The sequence below is a fragment of the Saimiri boliviensis genome, chromosome 16 (assembly GCF_048565385.1).
Source record: "Saimiri boliviensis isolate mSaiBol1 chromosome 16, mSaiBol1.pri, whole genome shotgun sequence".
NCBI classification, from domain to species: domain Eukaryota; kingdom Metazoa; phylum Chordata; class Mammalia; order Primates; family Cebidae; genus Saimiri; species Saimiri boliviensis.
Genome location: NC_133464.1, coordinates 68461291 through 68485253, shown reverse-complemented (window position 1 = coordinate 68485253; position 23963 = coordinate 68461291). Strand labels below are relative to the sequence as shown.

Sequence of the window (23963 nt, the reverse complement as noted above, 5' to 3'; positions counted from 1 at the left end):
TGTTTCTGCAATCTAAACAGGTACCATATATTTACTATATTTTAGGTAGCTATGCAAGATAGCTACTTAATATTAAGCATTCTTTTATTTTTAATTATTTTTTCAATGTTGAATTATTTATTAATTCAAAACATTTTAAGAAAGTCAGCATAGCCGGGCACGGTGGCTCAAGCCTGTAATCCCAGCACTTTGGGAGGCCGAGGCGGGTGGATCACGAGGTCAAGAGATCGAGACCATCCTGGTCAACATGGTGAAACCCTGTCTCTACTAAAAATACAAAAAATTAGCTGGGCATGGTGGTGCGTGCCTGTAATCCCAGCTACTCAGGAGGCTGAGGCAGGAGAATTGCCTGAACCCAGGAGGCGGAGGTTGCGGTGAGCCGAGATCGTGCCATTGCACTCCAGCCTGGGTAACAAGAGCGAAATTCCGTCTCAAAAAAAAAAAAAGAAAAAAAAAAAAGAAAATCAGCATAATGCATATGGATTTTACAATAACATCCATAGGTTTCTATAATACAGTAAAATGAAAACGGCTGTATTTTGATTTACTTTGAAAACTCAAAGAGAGATATCTAGGTTTGAGACTTCTGAATTATTTTATATTACTGTCATGCTCAAATTCTATTACATGGTGAAAATTCTAGCATTTTTCCAGAAGTATATTACTGTACATAGGTAAAATGAGAAAACTGATTATAGGAATGGGGAATAAAAAAAAACAGAAAAACTTAAATTGGAGGAAACATAATCTGGATTTATCCATTCAATTTATGAGTATCCACCATTATTCTGGCATTGCAAAATAATCAAGTGTGGTGCCTCTTAAGTTGTATTCATGCATTCAAAACTTCTTTATTGTCCACCAATAAATACTGGTGGAGTACAATATATGGATATCGATTATTAAGTATGATGAACACGATAGTAAAAAATTATACACGTTCGATATGTAAAAACAATACCAAACACATTGAAATTATTTTTAATATTTAGCAAGTATTTAAAAGTCATATACAAGAATGTATTTATGACAAGTCGGTTAAAGCTGGTGGGAAATATATCAGGTCTTTTATATTATTTCAATATTCAGTGTTCATTGATTAGTGGAGGGCAATATAAAAATGAACTAAGCAAAATGGTTAGTTTAAATTTAAATTTAGATTACCTCTTATGACAATTAGTAAGACTAATCTTTAATATCCAAAGTATGTGGAGGATTACTGTAATTAATTACGCAGGTAGTTCAAGGGAAAAATTCACTTTCATCTCTATTAGGTGAATATTCATGCTAGGTGAATATTCATGCTAAGACAGGTGAATATTTAGGCTGTCTTTTGGAGTTTTATTTTTCCATGTCACTATAGTTTCTTTATAGTATTTATTAGTAATCACTTAGTGGAACCTAATATTAGTGTTGAGGAATCTGCTCAGAATTTGTCTGACTCAATGTAAATGTCCAGATAATTTACCTTCAATATAATCTCTTTAAAAATGTGTTACTTGCCCTTTTCGCAAGATGGCGCCGAAAGCGAAGAAGGAAGCTCCTGCCCCGCCTAAAGCCGAAGCCAAAGCGAAGGCTTTAAAGGCCAAGAAAGCAGTGTTGAAAGGTGTCCACAGCCACAAAAAAAAGAAGATCCGCATGTCACCCACCTTCCGGCGGCCCAAGACACTGCGACTCCGGAGGCAGCCCAAATATCCTCGGAAGAGCGCCCCCAGGAGAAACAAACTGGACCACTATGCTATCATCAAGTTTCCGCTGACCACTGAGTCTGCCATGAAGAAGATAGAAGACAACACCACACTTGTGTTCATTGTGGATGTTAAAGCCAACAAGCACCAGATCAAACAGGCTGTGAAGAAGCTCTATGACATTGATGTGGCCAAGGTCAACACCCTGATTCGGCCTGATGGAGAGAAGAAGGCATATGTTCGACTGGCTCCTGATTACGATGCTTTGGATGTTGCCAACAAAATTGGGATCATCTAAATGGAGTCCAGCTGGCTAATTCTAAATATATGTATATCTTTTCACCATAAAAAAAAAAAATGTGTTACTTTACAGAGGAGAAGCATAATAGATAAAGTGATAAAGGTTAACATGAACAGCTAAGAGTAGCCTAAAGTTTGAGAAACTGTCACAGCTAAGAGGAGTCCTGATGATGGCATGTAACTTTGATATTATGTGATAAATAGAGGTGAAAGTGGCACTTTACCTTTGTGTTCTTCCAAAAACCAAAAACCCGTGTCTAGTCATGAGAAAAACATCAGACAAATCCCCACAGAGGGACATTCCACAAACTACCAGTTTATTTCTCAAAACTGTCATTGAAAGCAAGGAAACTGTCACAGTCAAGAGAAGCCTAAGGAAGCATGACAACTAAATATAATGTGGTAGCCTGAATGGGACCCTGGGACAGAAAAAGGACATTAGGTTAAAAACTAAGGAAATCTGAATAAAGTATGAACTTAATGATCAACATTAGTTCATTAATTTTGATAGATGTCCCACAGGTATATATGGGACCTCTCTATTTGCAGTTTTTCTATAAATCTAAAACTAAAATAAAAGGTTTAATGGACACATTACTATTTTAAACTTTATTTTTATTTTAAACATTTTATATTTTCTTAGAATCAGGGGTCTCACTTTGTTGCACAGACATGTCTGGAACTCCTGGGCTTAAGTGATCCTCCCGCCTTAGCCTCCTAAAGCGCTGGGATTATAGGTGTGAACCACCATCACTGCCTTTTATTAAGTTTTTATTTTCGTTGTAAAATTGTTAAAGAAAATCATACTACCTTAACATTAAAAAGTGTTTTCTGTCAATCTCTCATAACTTAGCCTTAGCCCTGTAACTCATTTATATATTTAACAAATAACTTGATATTATTTTTTCCTTGGGAATGTTGTTTTATTTCCTTTGGAAATAGCATTTTCAAATGATTTCTCTTATTTAAACTTAAATTTTAACTTACAATTGTATATGATCTATCTACATCATTGAGAGAAACATTTCTACAGATTTGAGGTGATGGTGAACTGAAAGTAGTGAATTGGGATCACATTATTGAGCAAAGCAATAACACTGATATAGTGTTCCAACTTAAAATATGATTGTATGTTTTGATGAATAGCTAAATCAGATGTTTAATGTATGTTTTGGAAAACAATAGGGAAAAGTGCATTAAAATGACATTTAATACAAGCATAAAATAACAATTATTGAGTTGAAGAACTTTGATAAAATACTAATGTATGTCATGCTTTATTCTTTTCATGTTTATTTAATGCTCATAGCCATCCTGATAATTAAGTATTTTATCTGTCATTTGCAGATGGGGAAATGAACTCAGAGAAGATAAACGATTTGCCCAATGTCACATGAGACAGAAATGTAACTTGAAATCAAATTTGTAATTTTAAGTTCTTGATGTTTTTACACTATGCTCCCTAAGTGAATCCATGGACATACATTTCCATTAGTAAGCACTGTATGTAGCATTCTTTTCATACAGCAATAAGAGCTACATCTTTAGAAAGGAAATGTATCCAAGCTTAGGACAGAAACACAATGTTTATTATACTAAAATCTTTATTTCTAATTATTTAAAAGCTGTAATACAGTGACAGCAGTTAGGTATAAGTCAACAGTTTTAAAATTCTGAAATTTCTGAAATGAGATTTAATATAAGAAATGAGGGGGAAATGAATTTCACATTGCATATATGACATATTAAAAAATATATTTGGTTATTGTCATCAATGCTTGATAGTGTTCCTTTTCCCTACTCATCTTAGAGCTTTTGTCGTAGGAATAAAATCAGTTCCCAACTGGGACCTTCTATCAGTTAGGGCAACATTTTGCCTTTTGAAGTGTTTTCATTAGATTCAAAGTCTTGAACATCCCCTTGAATTCATCAGAAAATATGTCACTTAGGTCTGGAGAGGACTATACGTGTGAGGATCGGGATCCAACAGATGTCTACTGATTATCTCTCTAACTCTAGAATCAAGACTGACCTCTTTTGGTGATAATATAGAAATGTAATCTTCATATATCATTCTCGCCTTTTCTTCAATTACTTTTTTGTTCTGCTCTTTAAGTCTTCACAGGCAAGCCAGAAAAGTAGGTTCTCTTCGCTGTATTCCGTTTGGAGGAACTCTGAAAAGGTTTCTTCCTGCTGGGGCCTTCATCATCTTGTCAAAATTTTGAGACCAGGACAAGATTCCTCTGCAGGGGGGTTTTGGCATTCCTCTAGGACTTGATACTCTCCATTTCCGTAGTGCATGTGGGTCTTCCCGCATTTTCCCCTCTCTTCGTCCCTAACAGCGAGGCAGGAGCAGCTGCAACAACGGCACCAACAAAAGCTAACGAGTGTTGTTGGGCCTCTGGTTTCCAGGCGCTTGAGACACACAGCAGGTGTTCCTTCATTTTGGGATTCCTGCCTTTTTCGCATTTCAGCTACTTCAGGACCCAACTGGCCTGTCACCTGGAGGTGGGCAGCACACCGATGGGCCCAGTTTGCGGGGGGTGGGGGGTGGGGGCTCCGCGGCTCAGTCCTCTAGTGGAGCTGGTTTGCTGCATCCGCCCAACTTCAGCACCCAGTGGGCAAAGAGCAAGCACCAAGAGAGCAAGGAGCTAATTTTTATTTATTTTTTAGGGACAGTGTCTCGTTATTGCCCAGGCTGGAGTGCAGTGGCATGATCCTTGCTCACTATGGCCTCGAACTCCTGGCCTCAAGCGATCCTCCCACTGCAGGCCCTGAGTAGCTGGGGCTATAGGTGTACACTACCATACCTGGCTAATTTTTCATAATTTCCTTTGTAGAGAAGGGGTCTCACCATCTTATCCAGGCTGATCTCAAACTTCAGAGCTCAAGCAATCCTCCCACCTTGGCCTCCCAAAGTGCTGGGATTATACAGGCCTGAGCCACTGCATCTGGCCAGGTTCTTTAGCTTCAATTAGGTGTTTTTTTTAATTGAGGGGGAGTAAGCAGAGGGAAGTACTGAGGACTTTATCAAAAGTATAGTTTTATTTTCATGTAATTAAGCACAAATCGATGATTTTTGTATAGAATGTCTCAGTAAGGCTTCTGGTGACGTAAGCAAACCTGACACAGGTCTTGGCTACTTGTTCAAGCTCACATTAGCTTCAACTGTGATAATAATAACAATAAAAATCAATACGATCAAACTAAACAGACTGACTTCTCTATGTATTTGCCTTTTTGCTGACACCCAGGTGAATAGTTCCAGGATTCTGAAGGCAGGGCCACAATTACTCACTACCCAAACCTGAAATTCCAGTTCTTTCACATAGTTCTTCACTTCCTATCATTGGCCACTTGGGCTAACCTGGTATCAGAATACACTCAGGCAGCATTTATAGCACCCGGCAAAACAGCCAAACAGACTGAATACCTAGACCTGTCCATACCTGCGGTCTCAAGTTTAACTCTTTTTTTGAGCATGTTCTGAAAACAACAGAATTCAAAATCAAAAGAGAAATACTGGCCGGGTATGGTGGCTCACATCTGTAATCCCAAGACTTTGGGAAGCCAAGGAGGGCAGATCACTTGAGGTCAGGAGTTCAGGACCAGCCTGGCCTACATGGTGAAACCTCACCTCTACTAAAAATACAAAAATTACCCAGGTGTGGTAGGGCACCTGCAATCCCAGCTACTCAGAGGCTGAGGCACAAGAATCACTTGAACCCGGGAGGTGGAGATTGCAGCGGGCTGAGATTATGCCACTGCACTCCAGCCTGGACGACAAAGTGAGACTCCGTCTCTGAAATAAATAAACGAGAAATATCTTAACAGTTGTCACATACTGTTTTAATTCTGTTCATTAAAAAGTAAACACAACCATGCTAAAATGTCTTTCTCAGCAAAACCTGTTCAGGCAGTTAAAAAAATTTCTCTCTCCAACAAACAAGACTTAACTTGCAAGGAAATTCTGTTTCTTTTCTGTGGCCCTTTATTCTCCTCGTTAATATTTCCATTTTCTTAGAAAAGACATGCTCTAATGCCATGGTTCCCCCATCTGAGAATACAGCAGATTCCCACTAGTAACAGTGTTTCATGCTGGCACTAATTGGGGGTGAAAAGCCAGGTAAATGCTGTTTCAAAGTTCCCCAGGAGATTGTGCTATATGACCCACCTCCCCCACCTCCAATTCGCACACAGCATAACTCTCTCTTCTGGTAGAAACGTATTCTTTTATAAGAAGTTTCACTCTTACATGGAGGCACATCATCAACTGAAAGCAAAACTTAAAGGCCATCTAAATCACTTCATGCTCATGTACTGCATTATGAGGTGATACGCTCTTTCACTCACTTATTTGATGGGCCCTTATTACCTCTATTCTAGCCCGACTCCTGTGGCTCTTCAGCCTGGAGTAGAAGTTATTTACCTAAAGTGAAAAGATGATCAACTTACTTCTCTGACAACTAATTAATGGCTTCCATAACCTACAGGCAAAACTCCAAATCTATTAACAAGGCTAAAAAAGCTCCTCATGATGTGGCAAAGGTATGAGGAAATGGTAGTCAGATTTATAAGACAGGATGTCTGAATACCTGAACTGGAGGAGTGAATGGAAATATTCTATGCATCAAGCTTAAAAGTACACCTATAACCTATAGTAATCAAGACAGTAAGGTACTGATGAAAGAACAAAATAGATCAATGGAACAGAACAGACAGCATAGATAATGGCACCACATTAATACAGTCAACCATCTTTGTCAAAGGACAAAAGCAATACAATGGAGAAAAGACAGTCTTTTCAACCAACAGTGGTAGAAAAACTGGACATCCATATGCAAAAACCAAAAAGAATCTAGACACAGATCTTATACCGTTCACAAATATTAACTCAAAATGGATCTTTAAGCCTAAATGGAAAATGGAAAACAATACAATTCCTAGAATATAGCACAGGAGAAAAATCTAGATGAACGTGGGTCTGTTGATGGCCTTTTAAGATACCAAACACAGGATGCACGAAAGAAGGAAATGATAAGCTGGACTTCATCAAAATTAAAAATTTTTGCTCTTTACAAACCACAGATGAAAGGACTGTTATCTAAAATATACAAGGACCTCTCAAAACTCAGGGAAAATAGCCTGATTTTAAAATGGGCCAGCTGGGTGCGGCAGTTCATGCCTGTAATCCCAGCACTTTGGGAGACTGAGGTGGGTGGGTCACCTGAGGTCGGGAGTTCAAGACCAGCCTGACCAACATGAAGAAACCCTGTCTCTACTAAAAATAAAAAATTAGCCAGGCGTGGTGGCACATGCCTATAATCCCAGCTACTCAGGAGGCCAGGGCAGGAGAACTGGCTGAATCTGGGAGGCGGAGGTTGCGGTGAGTGCCACGGCCCTCCAGCCTGGGCAGCAAGAGTGAAACTCCATCTCAAAAATAAAGAAAAAAATACAATGGGCCAAATACCTTAACAGACACCTTAGCAAAGAAGCTATACAGACTAGCATATGAAAAGATGCTCCACATCATCTGTCATTGGGGAAATACAAACTAAAATGACAATGAGGTGCCACTACAAACCTATTAGAATGGCCAAAATCCAGAACACCGACAACACCAAAAGCTGACGAGGATGTGGAACAACAGGAATTCTCACTCACTGCTGGTGGGAAAGCAAAATGGTACACTTTGGAAGACAGTTTGGCAGTTTCTTACAAAACTAAAGATACTCTGATATCACAGAGCTGTGCTCCTTGGTATTTACCCAAAGGAAGTAAAAACTTATGTCCACACATAACCTGCACATGGATGTTTATAGCAGCTTTATTCATAATTGACAAAACTTGTAAGCAACCAAGATGTCCTTCAGTAGGTGAATTAATAAACTGTGGTGCATCCACATAATGAAATACTAATCAGCACTAAAGAGAAATAAGCTGTCAAGCCACAAAAAGACATGTGGAAACTTAAATGCTTGTTACTAAGTGACATTTGCCCAAATCCACAAAATGTACACCACAAGTGAGCCCTAATGTAAACGATGAACATCCAGTGACAATGTGTCAGTGTAGGCTCATCAACTGTGACAAGTGCACTGCTCTGGTGCAGACACTGATTAGCAGGAGGCTGGTAATGGGGAGGTTATGCATGTGCAGGGGCAGGAGATGTATGAGAAATCTTTTACTTTCCTCTCAATTTTACTGTGAATCTAAAATGGCTCTAAAAAAAGTCTTTATAATTTTTTAAAAAGTATAGCTACAACACGATTTTATTACTCTTCCCTATCATCTCAAAAACAATGTTCCAGCATTTCTGCATTTTATAGTTCCCCCACTTCCCCATTCCATTATTAAAGAAGCCAAAGTCAGCCCTGACTTAATCCCACCAAGAACTCAACAAATACTACCTTTTTCTAGGCTTTCTGTCTGTACTCACTGCCACAGAATCAGACCTTTCCGACTATTCTCTGACAATCACAACCTTTTGTTCCTGTGACATTTTAGGATCCTCTTTCAAGTCACAGTGCAACCAGGTATTAGGACATAATCTTAAGGGAAATAAACATTTCCAACTTTTCCCAAGTTACCAACCCATTTGAAAGACTTTAAGATTCCTTGTGCACAAAACTTCCTGCTCCCCGTGTGGAAAAACAAAACAAAACAAACAAAAAAAACCCCTGAATAATCTCTTTTGACAGTCTACCTCTTTTCTTTTTTATTATTTTAATCTCTCTCTTTTTTTTTTTTTTTTTTTTGAGATGGGGTCTTGATCTGTTGCCCAGGCTGGTCTCAAACTCCCAGGCTCAAATGTTCCTCCCACCTTGGCCTCCTAAAGTGCTGGGATTACAGGTGTGAGCCACCACACTCAATTTCCTTTTTTCCTTTAAATGGTATAAAACTATTTTAGATCAGCTTGGATATCATAAAAGAGTTCTGATGTTTCATTTCAGGATCTTTAAAATGGGATTCTTCCTATAACCATTTTTATAACTGTCTGGCAATTACCTAAGCTTCTAAACTAAAACGAAACCAAAAAAAACAAGAAGCAGGCAGGGCGCAGTGGCTCATGCCTGTAATCCCAGCACTTTGGGAGGCCAAGCTGGGCAGATCACTTGAGCCTAGGAGTTTGAGACCAGCCTGAGCAAAAAGGTGAAACCTCATCTCTACAAAAATACAAAATTGGCTGGGTGTGGTGATGTGAGCCTGCTGCAGTCCCACCTACTCGGGAGATTAAGGCGGGAGGATCACTTCAGCATAGGAGGCGGAGGTTGCAATGAGCCAAGATAGCATCACTGTACTCCAGCCTGCGAGACAGAGAGACCCATCTCAAAAACAAAAACAAAAACAAAAAATGAAGCAGCAAAACCATAAGATGAGAAATAAAAATGTGGAAGGGCATGGGCTTAGTACTGTGAGATATATACGGTCATTTGCCACATAACAACATTCTGGTGAACAGTGGAGCAGATAGGGAAATCAGATGATAATGCCATGTTTTTACTGCACCTTTTCTATGAGTGTTTAAATACACAAATACTTGCCATTGTGTTAAAATTACCTATAATATTCAGTACAGTAACATACTGTACAGGTTTGCAGCCTAGAAGCAACAGGCTATACCATATAGCCTAGATGTATAGAAGGCTACACCACCTAGGTTTGTGTAGGTACATTCTGTGATTTTTTTTTGCAAAAGGACAAAATCACCTAATGATCCATTTCTCGGAATGTATCCCAGTCATCAACTGATGTATGCCTGTACTTAGTATTTATAAATTATACATTAATTTTATATTTTACTATTGTGCCAATCTTAGAAGCAAACTTTACCACTAATAAGTAAAACATATACAGAATAAAGATTTATACTTTAATCTTCCATAATAAAATTTCTCAATAAATTTTTAAATCATTTGAGGCCATTTCAGTTACTGTTAACTGAAGTACATCAAATACCCTAGCATTAGGTTTTCTCTAATAGAAAACAGTTTTATGGAGGCCAAGGCAGGCAGATCACTTGAGGCCAGGAGTTCAAGATCAGCTGGCCAACGTGGCAAAACCCCGTCTCTACTAAAAAATACAAAAATTAGCCATACAGAGTGGTGCACACCTGTAGTCCCACGTACTCAGAAAGCTGAGGCACTTTAGCCTGGGAGACAGAGCAAGACTCCATCTCAAAGACAAAAAGGAATAGTTTAGTTATGCTTATTTAAGGCATATCTAGAACTAATCAAAAGATCCTAAATATCTAATTTTAGAGGCACTTCTGCTATTACTGATTAACTTTGTGGTAAAAAGTTAAGTATTTATTGAATTTCCCCTAGGCTCAGCACTGTGGAAAATGTAAAGATAATACATGGCTCTTGGTCCCATGAAATTTACAATCTAGTACAGAAAACAAGACCAAGAGGAAAAACTAAATGCCCCAAGGTTGTATTAAGTGCTAAAAAAGCTGGACAGTATTTCAGAAGAGGAGATGGTCAAACAGGTAAAGAAAACACTTCACAGATGACGTGGGAACTGCACAAGGAAGGTAGGAGTTGGAGAGACTAAAGGGGAACGGAGAAGATAGTAAAACATACTGCGGTACGTGAATGCCAACACAAAAGAATGCAGAGACTCAAAAATGACCAAAGTTTAGAGATTGTTAACAGCCTGATTAAGTAAGAGCTGTTAACTCTTTTCACAATGGGAAATAAAAAGGCAGGCAGTGGAATTCAGGCATGATTTGAGAAGTAAAACAGTTCCTGGAGGTTATCAAACTGGGCTGCAACAACAGGGTGTGATCTATGACTACAAAGCCCAATGCAAGTCATGTAAGTAAGATACGGCAATCACCACCGAAAAATGATGACAGTTTAAACAAACATTCCACAGCTTGACTGCTACATTGAAAACTTCCCATCACTAATGCGTATACTGCCCTCCTACATTCTTCATTAATTACTTAAAACAGAGATTCTCAACAGTGGTTTTTATTCTGCTCAGGGTGTGGGAAAATTCTTTTTTTTTTTTTTTTTTTTTTTTTTTTTTTTTTAAGGAGTTCCACTCTTGTTGCCCAGGCTGGAGTGCAGTGGTGCGATCTTGGCTCACCGCAACCTCTGCCTCCCAGGTTCAAGCCATTCTCCTGCTTCAGCCCGCCAAGGAGCTGGGATTACAGGCACGCACCACGACTCCTGGCTAATTTTTTGTGTGTTGTTAGTAGAGGCAGGGTTTCTCCATGCTGGTCATGGTGGTCTGACCTCAGGTGATCTGCCTGCCTCGGCCTCTCAAAGTGCTGAGATTACACGCATGAGCCACCGAACCTGGCCTAAAATTCTTTAAATCACTTAATTTATATCATGTTTTTGTTCTTCACCTAAGAATTGGAAGAGGGGAGAAATAGGAAAATAAGATTTTTAAAAATGTAGACCAAATACCACATAACCTTCTTACAAATTATTCCACTGAACATCAAAACTATCTATGATTCACTTGAACATCAGTCTAACTTTGAAATATATGAACGGTTGCATCTTTGGATGACTATATCTTGGTCAGTTAGTATTAAGTATTTTGCATGATGATGCTGGCTTATTCAATGAAGAAAGATGCGATATAAATAACAGATCCGCCTTTCTTTCTTTGTCACTGAAATAGAGACTATCACTAGCATTCACAAAATCTTTATTTTCTTACAAGATGACATTCGGAAGATGCTTCTGTGAAAATATTTAGTTGACCAAATGAGGCTGCACTGAACCTGGCTTTGTTTTGTTTTGAGACAGTCTTACTCTGTTTGACAGGCTAAGCACAATGTCACCATCTAGGCTGACTGTGACCTCTGCCTGCTAGGCTCCAATGATTCTCCTGCCTCATGCTCTGGAGTAGCTGGGACTACAGGTGTGCCACCATACCCGGCTAATTTTTGTATTTTTAGTAGAGACAGGGTTTCACCATTTTGGCCAGGCTGGTTTTGAACTCCTGACCACAAGTGATGCACTTGCTTAGGCCTCCCAAAGTGTTGGTCAAACTTGGCTCTTTATTAGAGGTGTTTTCTGCTTTACGGATTAGGTTTTCTGCTTTACTCTTAGAAAGTTCAAGAATTCAAAGTTGTCTTAGTAGATTTAACAGGCACTTACTAGATTTTAAAAAATACTATAAAGTACTATAAAATACATCAGGAATTGTACAGTATCACAATAAAGCTTATTTATATTATTATTTGTTAGTGATAGCTAATGTCTAATAAGTTCTTTATGGTTTACAAAGTAAAACATATACGGTATACTGCTTTTTATTTAATCCTTAAACATCTCTAATAAACTACTGATGTCTCTGCATAGATACAAAAATCTGACACGTCCTCAAGGAGATTAGGAAAGAGATGATGCCGGGTGCGGTGGCTCAAGCCTGTAATCCCAGCACTTTGGGAGGCCGAGGCGGGTGGATCACGAGGTCAAGAGATTGAGACCATCCTGGTCAACATGGTGAAACCCCGTCTCTACTAAAAATACAAAAAATTAGCTGGGCGTGGTGGCGCGTGCCTGTAATCCCAGATACTTAGGAGGCTGAGGCAGGAGAATTGCCTGAACCCAGGAGGCGGAGGTTGCGGTGAGCCGAGATCGCGCCATTGCACTCCAGCCTGGGTAACAAGAGCGAAACTCCGTCTCAAAAAAAAAAAAAGAAAAAAGAAAAAAGGAAAGAGATGATAATAATAAATCACAAAATAAATAATTAGATACTACTCAAAGCAGTCTACATATTCAATGCAATCTGTATCAAAATATCAAAGACATTCTTCACAGAAATAGGAGAAACAATTGTTTTTAAATTTATATGGAGGCTGGGCATGGTGGCTCGTGCCTGTAATCCCTGCACTTTGAGATGCCAAGATGGGAGGATCGTTTGAGACCAACTCAGGCAACATAGTGAGACCCCCATCTCCCTTTTTTAAATATGATACTTTTTTTAAAATTTGAAAAAATTTTATATGAAACCATAAAAGATTTCAAATAGCAAATAACAAAGCTGGAAGCACCACACTACAAGACTTCAAGATATACTACAAAGCTATTATAACCAAAACAGCATGGTTGGCATAAGAACATACATACAATGTGTGAGACCCTGTTCTAAGTGCTGGGAATACAGCAGTGAACAAACCAACCAAAATTTCTGCCCTTATAGGGCTTAGAATCTAGTGATTTTAATCACAACATTCTCTTCTCCCTCAAAATATTCTGCTTTAAAAATGTGAAGCCAGGTGCAGTGGCACGCTCCCATAGCAGGGGGATAAAGCAGGAAGACCACTTCGGCCCAACAGTTCAAGCCCAACACCATGCCCTGAGATCACACAGCCACTCATTCCAGCCAGGGCAAAACAGCAAGACTTTGTTTCAAAAAAAAAGTTGGGGTGGGACTGTCAGGCAATATACGCTGTTATCTTAAAACCCATGAATAGAAACTTATGTTTCTCTCCTTTAATATCTAACTCCTAGTCACACTCCAATTCCTGACAACTAGACACAGAAAATGTGACCTCTCCTGTACTAAGAAGGGTTATAAAAGTTGTGGGGAAAAGTTTTTTTGCTTGTTTGTTTTTTGTTCTTACCTTTCAGAGACAATCTGTGAGTGCATAAGGTGAGGGGAAGGCAAAATCTTGGGAGGAAATAGATAAAGATAAATCCCAAAGCAGACTGTTCCAGGTAAAGCTGATTTACTTGGGGGTAACCTCAAGGCCTTCATTTTGATTTAATTTGATTTTGAGCCAACTGAAATATGACAACAAATAAAAGTGTACTGGGATTTTATAAAACATCCTTGGAGGAAATACCTTGGAGAAGAAGAACTAATTCTTTCTCTATTGTCTTTTCCTATATAATAATAGTAGATGGCCTTCAGAAATCGTATCAGGGCCAGGTGCAGTGGCTCATGCCTGAAATCCCAGTACTTTGGGAGGCCAAAGTGGGAGGATCATTTGAGGCCAGGAGTTTGAGACCAGCCTGAGCAATATGGCGAGATCCCATTTCCACAGAAAGTAAAAATTAGCTGGGCATGGTGGGATGCGCTGGTTGTCCCAGCTACTTGGGAGGCTGAGGTGAGAGCCATGATGGTGCCACTGCACTCCACCGAGTGACAGAGCAAGACCTTATCTCAAAAAACAAAACAAAAAAAACAAAAAAGCAAGTCTCATTTCAAAAAAAAAGAAAGAAATCAGTGTTGTCTATATTCTTTAGGACAAGCACTCTTTAGGGACCTATCTGCTGGAGAAGGGTAGGAAAGCAACAAGTGGCTAAGAAGACTTTCCCTACAGGCGATCACTATCTATCAACTAAGGCAAATGCAAGTCACCGTAATATGTATGCTATAGCAGAAATGGGCACAAAGTTCATTCTCCCATGTAATTCAGTAATTATTTACTATATCCTGTCTCTAAGATTATAAGCTTGAAAAAAAAGACACATAATAAATTTTTTCATAAGTTATTAATAAACACAATTTAAAAGAATATTAAGTACAGTGTGTGTTAAAAAGTCAAACTAGGTCGAGATTAAAGGACATTTTATTTTCTTAATAAAAATTTTTGCTTACTAAAAATTCTTCATTAAGACGGTAAAATATGTGTTTTCTACATTTGTTTTAGCATTCTATAGAATTTCACAGGATGCGCTTGCTTCTCAGAACCAACTGGTGGTTAGCTAAGCTTCACTGACTATCCTCAAAGTGACATACATACATGTATTTTTCTGATTCAAACTTAGAAATACATCAACACCCCCCAACAGCACAAAAAAGGGAGGTCTCACATGTAAAAGGACACTCGAAACCTTAGAAACGATTTTTCACATGTCTAAGTTTTAAAAAACAAAATAACTATTTGGTTATTCTAAAACTCCTTAAAAATTAAACTCATATAGCTTGGTAATTTTTCCTTCAATCTTTAAAAACTTAAATCCTTAGATTTGACTTTGATCAATTAGATTTAATTGTTTTAAAAATACAGTAACTTCTATCAATTTTCAGCCGGAAAGACTGTTAATATGGAAACTTTATAAGACATTCCTGGAATGGGCAGATCTAAGCTAAAGTCCTACTTGTGAAAATTATTGCTCTGTTGACAAGACCACTGCAATTTATAACCCTCCAATCACCGAAGAACAAAAAATTTGGTGACAAAAGAAAATAATATAGGGAGAAGCAAAAAGTAGTAAAGAGAATTATTCTTTCCATTTATTCAGTGGAGATATCAAGACTAGAATGAAGGTCTAGACATTTTTTTCCAGATTAAAGCCAAAAGTGAGAGATTTTTGATGCTTAGCAATCTAAAATAATTAAGCTCTACACTTTTAAATGGACCAATATATTATCTCCACTTCTGACTAGGATGAAAACACTAATACTTTCACTAAGATATTTCATTTCCATAAACAGCAAAAACAAACTGGGGGTGGGTAGGACTGAAGCAGGCAATAACTTTTATAATAAAATTATTTCTTAAAAATAAACCATAAAGACAACTTGTAGAAAAGATGCACATTATAGTTCTTTAGCCAGCTTATGATTCTAGAAAAAAGAAAATAAATATCAGGCATGTATTTATTCTTCCAACAAGTATTTATGAAATCTATATGCTATGTACTGGCTAAATAAAAATAAAGATAAATAAGATATGATCCTTGACCCAAAGTGGTTCAATAGCTAAAAAGAAAAAATGTAAACAGATAACTACAAAACAATGTAAATAAACGGGTCAACCGAAAGATGATGGAATAGAAAAGAATAAATCCCTGTGAGAACCTGAAAAAACTTCCTAAGAAGTGACATGTGGGCTATTTCTTTAGAAATAAGTAACATCTATTTTTTCTAAGGAGAGAGAACATGATAGGAAAAGGGGTGGGGGATATTCTAGGAAGAATAAGCAGAGGTGACCCTAAAAGTTAAAATGACTGAGAAATAGGTAGAATGGTAATTTAATGAAAACAAACCTTTTCCCTAATATTAGGAATATAGGATCTGGCATCAGAACACCTGCATTCAAGTTGTAGTTTTGTCATTTACTAACTGTATTTACCAACTGTATTTAGTTACAGAGAGAAGTCAACCTCTATAACTTTCCATTTATCTTTCATTTTGAAGTTGTACCAAGGATTTACTTCGTAAACTACAAAATGCTTTGAAAGTTTTACAGAATCCTGATATAATAATATATAAAAGTTAATAATTAGATACTAAAATTTCAAGATCAAAATATTAATCTAACATTTTACAGTGAATTTATACAAATACATACAAATTCAAATGCCAATTTTTTTATTGCCTAAAAAACGTCACAAAAGTAAATACCTTTTAAATATGTAAAAGATATATGTACCTATTAGGTGCTATAGCAAACATCTAATTGCCACATGATGCATACGATCCATATAATACCAAACAAGCCTACAATGTCCTTCGAATCAACAAGTGACAAAAGTTTAATGAAACAAGCTTTTTGCTTAACTGGTCTCCCCAGTGGCAAATTAAAGCAGCAATTGTACATCTGTGTCTCTGTTCCTCTCGTCGTGGTTTAACTGACAGGAAGCAGAGAGTAAGATATGGCACACAAATGTCAAGCATTTCCTGCCTTCTCTGTTACATCTTTATGTCTTGTTTTATAAATAGTTCAATAGTTTGTATGAAAATATATCGAAGTACAGTAGCAGAAACAAATGGTGAAGAGTGTTTATGAAAACAGAGCCAATAGAAAAGGATTCCAGTGTTGGGATCTAAGATTCAATATGCACACAAAGACTCATTTACAGTCTTTTGAAGAAGTATTCTTAGGAGCAAACACCACACAAACTAAGATTTGAAAACCACATGACTGAGTAAAAAACCAAGTGTCTAAACAACAGAACAAGCCCTCAAACTATTTTACTCAACTGTTCACAGAAGTAACGCTTGTCCACCTTGATATAAGGTCCCCCACACTCCTGCTGCTATACCTATTAAAAAAAAAAAAAAAACTACCACAAAAAAAAACCACACACACACACACAAAACCTTTAAGCAACTATCAACAGAGCAGGACTGATAACTTGCACCTTTGATCTTTGGTCATTTTTACTATAGCTTCTTATCAGCACTCTCCTGGATTAAAATTTGTATCCCCCAACCAAACTAGCTCTACTCCCTTCTCATTTCCTATATGCCAAACTTGGCTCATGTTATTTACTCATATATATTCAACTATACACAAGCCAGATAGAACTCTGTTCTCCACAGGTCAATCCTGCCTCCTTAAGTCATGTTAAGCAGACTTCCAGTTAATTGTAACTAAGGGGTGTTCACTTTTCATCATGCCAAGCTGCCTCCCAAACTAATAATCCTTAATAAATTCAATTCATTACTCACATGATTCATATTCTATATCATAAACTTGGGCAAAATGAAGCTATCTTATCCATTCATATTGGTCAATATTTACCTAAGTTATAATAAGCATAAGCTGCCGCAATCACAATTCCACCAGGGGTTAGTGCTATTCCATTCCAGGTCAATGTCCAAAACGACTCTTCATATTTTACTGCACGTTAAGTCCGTCTTGAGCTTCCTGTGACCTCTCCTTCCTAAACAGAACTGAACATAAACCTAATAATCAGCTGTAAGCATGGTAGTAGGCTCCTGAAATAACATTTATTAAATGAGTGGCTTGGAAAAAACAATTTCATTTTCACCCAGTATTTTTCAACCAGAAGGATCTAGCTCATTCTTTATAGGAGTCTAAGAGTTATCAGTGCCTTCCTAGCATATCTTTAGTACATCTCTGCTCTCACTTGTAAATATATTAGATAAATTGTCCCCATTATCTAGGGAATAAGAAGTAAGTGTTCCCTGAACCATGAAGCAAGAATGAAGGAAATCATCCATTTCCTTATACATTGGCTCCCCTGCCCTATCCTCTGGCTCTGATGCTTAGTGAAATAATCCTAAATTGGGACAGGGTGGGGAGGGAGTGGAGAGAGTGGAGGAGTCTCAGAGCAGCTGTGGAGAACCTAGTGTCCATCACCTACCCAACAATCAAACACAGTTAACGACGTGTAACTGTTCTGTTCTACCAAGGGCAGATAAGTGTTATATCTTCCTTTCAGTTTATTCTTAAGACTAACAGGTTGTAAATTATCATATAACAATATGCAAGTTTTTCTCTGATCTATTAGATCAAAAGATCAGACACAATGTCCAGTTTGCAATGCTCATACCATGAAAACATTTTGAATAAAATAATTTATACAATATATCTTGCGTCTAAATACAAACTGTTTTTAAGTTGGCCTTCAAACTAAAACACATATAACATTAATTTGAATTAATTATTCAAACTTAAATATAAAATCTTCAAGTTATTTTTCCTTATAATTTAGTATATATGTACATTTTGTGTAGTATTTTTTTTTTTTTTTTGAGACGGAGTTTCGCTCTTGTTACCCAGGCTGGAGTGCAATGGCGCGATCTCGGCTCACCGCAACCTCCGCCTCCTGGGCTCAGGCAATTCTCCTGCCTCAGCCTCCTAAGTAGCTGGGATTACAGGCACGCGCCACCACGCCCAGCTAGTTTTTTTGTATTTTTAGTAGAGACGGGGTTTCACCAAGTTGACCAGGATGGTCTCGATCTCTTGACCTCGTGATCCACCCGCCTTGGCCTCCCAAAGTGCTGGGATTACAGGCTTGATCCACCGCGCCCGGCCTCATTTTGTGTAGTATTTTTAAAAACTTTATATACATAGCATACAGTATACACTCTTCCAGCATACTTTAACAAGTTTATCTAAAACATTAAATTCTGAATAAACACAATGGCTATTTGGAAAGGAATTTTAAACATCAAACCCTCCCTAGAACTTGGTGCTTAGAAAAATGTTAAACCTTACTCAAGACAAGTCATGATTATTACTAGGCATCCATTATAACAAAGAGAAATAACTCAGATACACAAAGCAGCCTATCTTCAATGATGTGGCTCACAAAGTGTTCCTCCCTGCTGCAGAGTACAGATAATACACCTCAGGAACACCCTGTGTGGAAGAGGTCTTAGCAGGAAGCCTGAGGGGCTCAACTCAACAGTCTCCTTCTAACCTACTTATAACTCACTTTTAAAATTCAGGCTGAAGCTAAATAATATGCAGTAACTGAAAGCTCTTTCAATTAAGAACACAAACAGGAAAAAGTAAATCAGAAAATGCCTAAAGAGGAACTGAGTCTACTGGAGGAACTTCATTTGATTTCACATATTATTATTATAATAAAGCATCTAAAAATGATTGATACCATTGCCAACTCCTTTTACTATTATTTAAAAATAAAGCTGCTGTACAAACATCCCTTAGCCTACTGGAGAAGAGAGTAACTGCCGCCTTCTGCCTTTCAACTTCCCTTTTCTTAATGACAAAGGAGTCAACTAAATGGAAGCACTGAGGCTCAGAACCAACGCCTTCGCTTTCTTTGAAGAATGTTGATTTCCTCATGAGAGAGGTGACCAAAACAGAAAAATATTGTGTTATAAGCTTATATTTAACATGAACTTTAGTAAAATTATATTTTTGCCACATAATTGTGTGGCTATACCATCATTTATTTAATTGACTCCTCATTTTTAGGCATTTGTATTATTTCTAATGTTGCACTATTAACGGTAATTCACAAAATGTAATCCCCAGACCCACAAAAGATCCAGAGACCCTTTCAGGGGGCTCCCAAGATCACAACTCTTTTCATAATAATGCCAAGGTATTATCTGACTTTTCCACTGTGTTGACAATTGCACCGATGATGCAAAAGCAAAGATGGATGAAACTGTGAGTGCCTCTACCCTGACCATGGCTATACCCTTAAGCTACACAAGTCTACTCCTTATTACTGGGCACTCACGTTTTAAAAAGGCAGCTTCACTTAAGAATGTCTTTGGGCCGGGCGCGGTGGCTCAAGCCTGTAATCCCAGCACTTTGGGAGGCCGAGGCGGGTGGATCACGAGGTCAAGAGATCGAGACCATCCTGGTCAACATGGTGAAACCCCATCTCTACTAAAAATACTAAAAAAAATTAGCTGGGCATGGTGGCGTGTGCCTGTAATCCCAGCTACTCAGGAGGCTGAGGCAGGAGAATTGCCTGAACCCAGAAGGCGGAGGTTGCAGTGAGCCGAGATTGCGCCATTGCACTCCAGCCTGGGCAACAAGAGCGAAACTCCATCTCAAAAAAAAAAAAAAAAGAATGTCTTTGAAGAAGAGTAAAAATGATTTATGTTCTTGAATCTCAACCATTAAATACGTATCTTTTTAATATTCTGATTGATAAAATGGGAAGTATAAATAAAGCACTACTTCTGGCAAACATAGAAATAGCATCGTTGTCTTGAGGAGAAGCATTTATGCTTTTATTCTTTGATCTGTGAGGTGAACTAGTTGCTGCTTTCATGAAATATCATTTTTAATTAAAAGAACTGGTCGGGCGCGGTGGCTCAAGCCTGTAATCCCAGCACTTTGGGAGGCCAAGGCGGGTGGATCATGAGGTCAAGAGATCGAGACCATCCTGGTCAACATGGTGAAACCCTGTCTCTACTAAAAAATACAAAAAATTGGCTGGGCATGGTGGTGCGTGCCTGTAATCCCAGCTACTCAGGAGGCTGAGGCAGGAGAATTGCCTGAACCCAGGAGGCGGAGGTTGCGGTGAGCCGAGATCGTGCCATTGCACTCCAGCCTGGGTAACAAGAGCGAAACTCCGTCTAAACAAAACAAAACAAAACAAAACAAAACAAAAAGGAACTAATTATTATTCAGAATTGGATATCTAGCAGCAATTTTTCCAAAGATGAATAAAGCAAGCCCATGACTTCAAGGTAAAGAACCAAAAGCAATTGTCGCCAATTATAAAATGCAAGCTTTCAACTGAAAATCAGAATTTTGGAAAACTTGTATTTATCTGCCACTTTGACTCCGTTGGCTTCTCAAAACACTTAAAAGGCTTTTCTGATGAGTTTGGTGTGATTTTGATATTATGTCAACATTTGGAATACCCAAATAACTCACACATGATGTTACAAAATATTGCTTAGGTTAAAAAAAAATCAATGCATTCAAAGTACAAGACAGACCATAAGGATTTTAATGTTCCAAAAAGTTCATTTATAGGTTTTCAAAATTTCATTGTACTGACCTTTAAAAGAAACTAGGATTTGTTGATGAGCTTTGGTGTAGTATCAAAGAATATCCAGAATTATCTCAATTGGCCACTAAAATACATCTACTTTTTGCAATTACACATTTGTGTAAGACTGAATTGTCTTCATATTCTTCAACAAAAGCAACATATTCCAACATATTTCATGCAGAAGTAGATATGAGAACATAGCTGTCTTCTGTGAAGACAAAAATAAAAGATTTGCATTCTTCTCCGTACAGCTTTTGTTTTGGAAAACATATTTGTCTTTTTTGTACTGTGTTTTGGTTTTTTTTTTTTTTTAAACAGGGTCCTGCTGTGTTGCCCAGGTTGGACTTGAACTCCTGGGCTCAAGCAAGCCTCCTCCCTCAGCTTCTCAAGTAGCTGGACTATAGGCTTGGGTCACCGTACCTGGCTCAAACTTGTCTTTTATAAAAATAATTATGTTAACATGTAATGGGCTTATCATTTTTAAATAAATAAATTAATTTGTTCAAGTTTGTTTTTTAATTTCTAACAGTTATCATGAATCAAAGCTCTTTGGGAGCCTCAATTTTAATAGTATAAAGACAATATAAAGAGCATAAGGTTTGAAAAAAAAGTATAAGGTTTGAGAACTGCTACACAATCACAACCAAGGATTCACATATCCTTATAACGAAATCTTTGGTTCCATCCTTAAATTTTCTTCAGGATACCTACCAAGAACTGGATTCTATCAAAAGGCACGTAGATTTGCAAAGCATTTGATATAACAATGTCATCTGCCCTGCAGAAGATTTTTCCAGTTTATACTGTTAGCAAACAGAATACCTGCATAGACATTCAATGCCATTTGCAACAACCCACAAGACTGGAGCTACTGTCAAACAAAGGGGGGTTATTTCACTTTAATTTGCATTCCTTTGCTAGAAGGTTTAATATTTTAATTTCAAATGTAATAATTTAATATTCTTCCCAATTTTAAAGAATTGGTTATTCTTTGTGGAAAGGGCTAGGAGATACAAGCAAATTAATGGTAAACGTGATAGTCTATGATTTTTCTCATTGGGAAGAAGGAACTTCAATTTATTGTTTTTACTCTAGTTGTTTTGGCTTAGAAAGCTGTTTTTTTTTTTTTTTAACTTCAGTTTAATAATATAAAACTCTATTTAAGAATAATATTTAAGTTACTGGTTGCCATAGCACAGCAGTTCTCAAACTTTTTGGTGTCAAGATCCCTTTATATACTTAAAATCTATTGAGGACCACAAAAACCTTCTGTTTTCATAGGTCGTATTTATCAATACATAAATTTTTACTTATAGGCTATTGTTATTTATTATATGCCCTTTAAAGGAGTCTTTTCTCAGAATAGCATATTGAAAAAAAACTCTCTGAGATAATTGTTTTTTCCTTGGTAAAAAATAATGCTGTTAAATACCTATGTTTTGGGCCAAGTATGGTGGCTCATACCTGTAATCCCAACACTTTGGGAGGCCAAGGTAAGAGGATTGATTGAGCCCAGGAGTTTGAGACCAGCCTGGGCAACAGAGCTAGACCTTGTAGCTAACAATAAAAAGAAAGAAAGAAAGAAAATAAACAGAAAGGAAGATATTTGTGTGGCATAGTGATATGCACCTGTGATTCTACATGGGAGGCTGAGGCAGAGGATTGCTTGAGCCCAGGAGTTTGAGGCTACAGTGAGCTATGACTCTACCATTGTACTCCAGCCTAGGCAAGAGAGCTACACCCCTATCTTTAAAAAAAAAAAAAAAAAAAAAGGCATACATATAGGTGTGGGGTGTATGTGTGTGTGGTGTGTGCTACATGTGATCTACTAAGGCAAGGTATACTTTCCTTGCCTTAGTAAATCACATGCAGCACACTGAAAACCACTAGTTTATAATTTTCTCTAATACTTACATACATTATAATAAATTTTTAAATGGAAGTGAATTAGTGCAATATATGCATATATTTATGAAATTTTTATATTTTGGTTCATTGTTATATCCCAACATCAAGAATATGTAACAGAAAATAACTGTTGAATGAATCAATAATAATACAGATCAAAAGATATATAATAAAAATTTAAGAGACATCTGAACTACATGACTTTAAAGGAACCCTCAAGACAAGGAAATCTTAAGACTTCTATTTCCATTTGTTCTTTGCCCATGCCACTGCTTATACATACATTGTGGGAAATATTTCAGAAAAGAGAGCCAAGGGATGATGAAAGTAAAAACCTGGGTTAAGATCTATGTTTTCACTTTTTATAGCAATTCCCACATTTACATTGTTAAATTTTGAAAGCTTTACCTGAAGAGTTTATATCTGGTTTACAACAACAACAACAACAACAAAAATCACTAAAGATGCAGGAATTGCTATTATTACAGTAAGAATTCTAAGGAAGCTACATGAAACACTGGTCAGGAAGCAACATGAAACATTGAATATGCCAATAAATCTTGTTAGATACAACAATTTATTAGCTACTTAAAAGTTCATGGGTGTTAATACTGTATTAATTATTTTATGAATCTTTTCATATTGAAATGTGTTTTTGAAAAATATTTGAATGTGGGATAATTCTAAAGATGAAACCTAACTAAATTACTTCTGGGTAACTAGAACTCCAATTTGTTCAATTTGTTAATGGATCCCAACTGGAAATTACCATTTATCCATCCAGAAGTATGCCTAAATCTTCTTAGTTACTTGGGACAGACACACAGTTTTATAACACTTACATTGCTAATTCCCTTCAGTGAAATAGGCAGTTAACTTTTTTTTTTTTTTTTTGATACAG

At 37.4% G+C, this 23963-nt stretch overlaps 1 protein-coding gene and 2 pseudogenes across 10 annotated transcripts in view; 1 reads left to right on the top strand and 2 right to left on the bottom strand.

Annotated features, from left to right (window-relative positions):
• ELF1 (E74 like ETS transcription factor 1) overlaps nucleotides 1–23963 on the bottom strand; it is a 106210-nt gene that overhangs the window by 47674 nt on the left and 34573 nt on the right. Inside the window, exons 2-3 of one of the 9 annotated variants that reach the window (XM_074387799.1) lie at nucleotides 21161–21362; nucleotides 17440–17591 (exon numbers count right to left, since the gene is read on the bottom strand). The exons of 6 other annotated variants lie outside the window; for them this stretch is intronic. The gene's annotated coding sequence lies outside the window, so the exon portion shown is untranslated. The remainder of the gene's footprint in view (nucleotides 1–17439; nucleotides 17592–21160; nucleotides 21363–23963) is intronic. 2 more of the 9 variants (XM_074387802.1, XM_074387801.1) reach the window with 2 other exon arrangements.
• LOC141581650 (regulator of G-protein signaling 17 pseudogene) lies at nucleotides 1067–17432 on the bottom strand (annotated as a pseudogene).
• On the top strand, nucleotides 1498–2039 carry LOC101029377 (large ribosomal subunit protein uL23 pseudogene; annotated as a pseudogene). Its single transcript, XR_012514418.1, has one exon. The product of XR_012514418.1 is annotated as a large ribosomal subunit protein uL23 pseudogene (transcript).